This window comes from Fulmarus glacialis, unplaced genomic scaffold, assembly GCF_000690835.1.
Source record: "Fulmarus glacialis isolate BGI_N327 unplaced genomic scaffold, ASM69083v1 scaffold34528, whole genome shotgun sequence".
NCBI classification, from domain to species: domain Eukaryota; kingdom Metazoa; phylum Chordata; class Aves; order Procellariiformes; family Procellariidae; genus Fulmarus; species Fulmarus glacialis.
In genome coordinates, this window is record NW_009229467.1 from 22,065 (window position 1) to 27,500 (window position 5,436).

Sequence of the window (5,436 nt, forward strand, 5' to 3'; positions counted from 1 at the left end):
TGCCAACTCGGCTGAGAGGTGGGCTCCTGCCTCTGTGCGAAGCAGCAGCCCCCAGCCCCTGCCGAGCACGTAACCGCAGGCAGCCCACAAATGCTCCTCCGGAGCCGCAGCTGCCAGCTCCACTGCCTGCTGGTCTGTGGCTGGCGAGAGGCTGCTGACCAGCGGGGTGAAGCATCAACATCGTGGCTCTGGACCAGCAGTTGGCACCGTCAGAAGTCAGTGAAGCTGTAGCCTTGCACAGAGCAAAGACACCTTCAGGTAACTGCTGTCATCTACAGGAAAATGAGATCGTGGAGATAGAAATGCTCTGGTCTGAGATGAGGAACAGCCCTGAAGGGATTCCTTCTCTGTCCTAGAGGTCTGTGTTGGTTCGTGAGCCAGACCATCAGGCTGTATGATGGACTAAGTCCTTGAAATGGGGAGTCAAGAGCCCTTTAACCACTTGGGGAGGCAGCAAGAAGCCAGTCCCTGTTCTGCAGACAAGAACTTCCCCATTTTCAGGTGAGATCATGTCTCCCAAGCATTTTGCATGAATATTTCCAGCTCCCTCTGAGGGTTGCTTTCAAGAGGGGTTTTAAACTGTGGTCCCCTCACTGGTGGTTTCCCGCCTGCATCAGAGGTGGTGGCTCCCGAGCTTGTCAGCTCCCGCTGCCCGCTGGCACTCAGCAGGAGCCGGGCGCTCACTCCCGGAGGCATCCCAAATGCAAGCCTTTGCTGCTGTATTTTCAAAGAAAAGCATGGGTGTAGCATATTGCTCTGCTGCCCTACTTTGAATGCTTGGTCTAAGCCTGCAAATAACAACCACATTTCAGGATGCCTAGACAGGGAAAATTTTGCTGCTGATGTCCCTAACTTAGGGAAGGAAGCCTTTACAAGTAAAAATATCTGGTTTGGTGCAGCTAGTCAGAGATCAGCAACAAACACGGTCTTCCTGAAGGTACGTCCAGGAAAGAGGACACAGCAGGGAAATCAGTGACCAGGGCAAGACAGGAGGAAGGGCTCGTAATTTTCTCTTGAAAAGATAATCTCAGCTGGAAAACTACTCAATTCCAAGCATCCCTTCCTATTTCTGATTGCTGGGAAACGATTTTAAAACCCAGACAACTTGTTAAAATGTACCATGTTGTTACCAACAAACTAGACCAAGACCCCTCTAACCTTCAGAGCTAATATTTTAGGCAGCTGAGAGGACTGGGCAGGGGAGGGAAGGAGAGGTCTTAAACATGCTACCAGATTTAAGTACTTCACCTATCAGGCAGTCATGTGGGTGTCGCTGAGTCCTGCCAAGATTTCACCCGTACAACACCCTGCCAAGTTAGGGAACTCTCCTCTCTGTGTTACAGCTGAGCATTACTCAAGGTCATGCCAGGAGTCGGGAGCAGACCTGTGAGTTGAACCTCAGTCCTGCATGCATCCCTGCATTTCTTCTAGGGACAGCCATCCTTCTTACCAAAAGCCACCTCCGATTCCTAAGCCAAAGTGGTAACAAACAGCAAACCCAAACAGGGTCAAGATTGGTTTCATTTGGAAAAATTAAGGAGGAGTTTGCTGGAATATGCCATGATGGCAGTTGAACCTAACAGCGGGACTTGACCCATAGGTCATCCATCATTTACTGACTCTGAGCTTCTCTCCAGCAGGCAATAAAATCCCTGGGTGGCAAAAGGTTGGAAGTACCAGCTTCAGACTTATCTGGCAGAGCAGAGACGTAAAGCAGGGCAGGGGGAAAGGGGACAGAGTGAAGTCCAAGGGCAACAGATGCTTTCTGCCCTGGGCGGAGGGTGATTTTGGAGTCAGCCTGAGCGGGGCTTCATGCACGGCAGAGATGTCAGAGCTGGAGATAATTAGTCTGTTCCTCTTTCAACTGCTGCTGGTACCAGGGGAGAGCAGGAGTAGAAATTAGTAGGACAAAAGGTGACAAACCATCACAGGCACTCAGTGACCCACCTTTGCATGCAGACAGCACATGAAACAAAAAAGCTAATCGGCAAAAAACGCATAGATAAGCTGGTGGCAGCTGGAAACAGGCACTGGCAGCTCCTCAGACTGCAGCAATGGGCTGATCCGCTCCTAACACAAACGAGGAGCTGTCTGGTGACAGCCTGGGTGCTGGGGCAGAGCAGGGTGTCTGGGGTGGGTCCCAAGGGTCCCACAGCTGCACCTGCCAGACAAGCTGTCAGCCGGGTACAGGTTGGTCTATAAGCGCACAAAAGACAAAAGTTTTGCTGATTGCAGCTTGGCTTAGTGTATACAGCTCAATATATACTCAGTATAGTACAATGCAGAACCTACTGAGCACCCCACGGCGGCTGATTTGCCAACGTGCTTAGCCCTGATACTGCACTGAGTTTTGAAGCTCTACTCTTGTTTATCCTCTCAATGCAGTTTCTGGCTGTGAAACTTTTTTGGTTTTTTGGTTTAAACAGTGGCAGGGGTTTCTTTTGCACTGTCACAGCATGGGGAATATGGGACCCATGTAAGGTGGTGTTAAAGCCCTCTGAAAGATGGCTGTATGAAGATGGTATCTTCCTAATGCAGGCTTTGCATATATTTTCTATTCTGTATTAACTCTTATATCTCCCCCATCTCCTTGGTATCTGCGAGGCTCCCTGCAATGCATCAGTGAAGGTGAATCAGTCGCATGTGGCTCATTTGGAAATGTCTGGGCAGCATCCAAAGCCAACGGCTCCTTCCTGACCCAAATACGTTTCTGACTTCTGCTGCCGTCAGTCCCATGAAGTCATTAGCTCTGTGGAAGCAGCTCTGGCTCGCACTTCACCAACAGGAGGGTTAGAAAAGGTCTGATGATGGATTCTTTATATCTTGTGATACACGAGCTAAGAAAGAAACCAGGTCAATTCAACCTTTAAATTCCAGGAGGACTTCTCAGGATGGGAAGGCAATCATACACATTTTTACTTCTCAGCCAATTAGAGTTGATTTGTAAATCACTGGGGAACATTAAAAATGTCTCCTAAAAGTTGAATTACATGTGAATCATTCCTGTTATCCAATGTCTAGATCCTGTACATTTTCTGCTAATCAAAACTGAACATATAGGGAAACCGTGTATCCAATTTAACTACATTTAATTGAAATTTGTATATGTGCAGGAACTACTATAAAAATTGCTAAAACCTTAGCAACAATCCAAATGGGATTTTTGGCCCATCAGGCAACAGATACGTGTTTTAAGAGCACGGCAGTATCCCGTGACACTAATACAGGTACAAACACTGCTGCTGGAAAATGTCAGACTTGGGAAGCTCCGGGTAAGGAGAGGACTAAAGTGGTTCCTGGATTTGTAATAAGCCCCAGCCCTCTCTCAAATGTGGCTTTTGGTAGAGTGTCTCTCAAACACACTAGCCAGTTCAACTGAGATGGCAACGAACTGCTGCATTTTCTGGGAGACATCTGGCTGGGGCGGCGGCGCTCCCCATTTTCCCTATCTTCCCCTTTTCCCAGGCACGGGAAGCCACAATGCCTCTGATGCACTGTAAAAGGGTCAAGTGCTAGACATCCCAAATATTTGAGAAAGCAGCCTCACGCTTCACCCCTTGTATTTACATTGTGCCGCCGTGCATTAATTCAGGGAGGATCACATTGCGCTGCATGAATGTTAACCTCTGGAGCCTGGGAGCAGTAGCTGTATCTGCTCTTAATTTCTTCAAGAAAGGTATCACCAACTTATTGAAGAGTAAATAATTTAAAAGAGTCCTCATTTAAAAAAAAAAAAATGGAAGCTAATGTGCTAAGAGATCTGTAACCTGCTCTTTTTACATGATATTTCCACAGTAGGGCACAATACCAGCCGTGCCGCTCCTGCATGTGATCAGCTGGGAGCTTGTTGTCGCGCCGTCATGCTTTATCCCACACGGACAGAAATAGGTGCAAGTATCTTTCCATGAACTAAGCCAGCCAGCTCCATGTGGGGCAGCCAAGAGCTATTTTGGAGCCGAGCATCAGGTATGTGTCCTGTCCCAGTGCTGACATACCCTTAGAAAGACGTGGGAAGGGGTCCCAAAGGGCAGATGCGACAGTCGTGTTACATACACTGGTAGGAGGCGGCAGCACTACCTGCCGTGACAACTTACATATTACATGACACACTGCCAGCACCCTCCAGGAATGCTGCCAGGCTGCCTGGGGAGCTAAAGGGAAATGTAGAGGGTTTCAAAGCCTCCTTCCAGGCTGCAAGGAGATACTTCCCTTCATTTGGGATTCCTGGTATGAGACGCCTAAGCCAGGATCAATTTATCCAATGTCCCAGCGGCTGCAGCCCTCCCCTGAGACATGGTGGCGAGAATTAATATGCTCCCGTTGTCCGATCTGGAAGAGAGCTTTAAAGCCAGGTCTCCCTTCTCCCTGAGGGACGATCTCTTGGGGTCAAGCTCTCCTGGTGAGGCTCTTCTACTCAGTGTAAATAATTACTCACTAGCCCACAGCAAGAGAGGAAAAAAGACAAACTGACTTGCTCATTTGGTGATCCGGGCACTTGTGGAGGAAGCAGGTTTCAAACTTCTGCTCTAATGAATATTGAATTATTTATATGCCACTGAAGAGCTTCATCAGGAGAGGCTGGATGATAGATATTCACCTTTGAAGGGTTAGGGGTGATGTGCAGGGGAGGCTCCGCAGAGGAGACTCGGGGGGACGGGGTCCCACAGGTGCCACGCGGGTCACTGCAGCGGGACTTGAAGCCTGGTGCACGCTACGCAGCAGTGATGTAGGAGACACAAGTAACAAGGGCTTTTAGGACTATGGGATACAACAGTGACATGGTGAGTGGAATTTGGCCTCAAATTGAGCTCTAATATGCAGGGAATACTTGAAGATTCATTCCCTGCTATCCCCGTTAGTTAGCCCTAAGCGTGGCTCCACGCACACCCCTGAGAGTGCTGCAGCCCCCGAGTTTGTGAATGTCCCACGTGGTGGACTCAGGTCACTGTGGGAATTTGGCCCTTGGGAGCTTGGACATCGCTGCAAGTGGGAAGAAGGCTCCTAAACCACTGAATGACTTTGGAGAAAGAAAAATTACCCCTGCATTCCTAATTCATCTTTTAGAATCAGACATGAACTTTTCATTGAAACCACACCCAGTTCTCTGTGCTTCTTGAGCTCTGGCATTTTTATAGACCAGTCTAGCTCTTTTCAAACCTGTCTATTGAATATTTGGGTGCATGCAAGCTCTGCCAAACCTGACCTTCCCCTGCTGTGTCCTCCCCAGGTGCTTTCCTAACCATTGTCTTTTCAGAAGCTCACTCTCCCTGAAACGCAAGGGCAGATCTGCGTCCCGCAGCCAGCTCTCTCCGTGGCGGGTTACCTGCCTGCCCTCCCCAGCCCGGTACAAACTCCCCGCAGCACCTCTGACATGTCATGCAGGACTGACACGCATCCGACTCCAAGGGCGATCTTGCCCACGGAAAGGAACAACCC

The 5,436-nt window shown here is 49.2% G+C and overlaps 1 protein-coding gene across 2 annotated transcripts in view; it reads right to left on the bottom strand.

Annotated features, from left to right (window-relative positions):
- STEAP3 (STEAP family member 3, metalloreductase) overlaps nucleotides 1-5,436 on the bottom strand; it is a 9,834-nt gene that overhangs the window by 606 nt on the left and 3,792 nt on the right. The gene's annotated exons all lie outside the window — the stretch shown is intronic.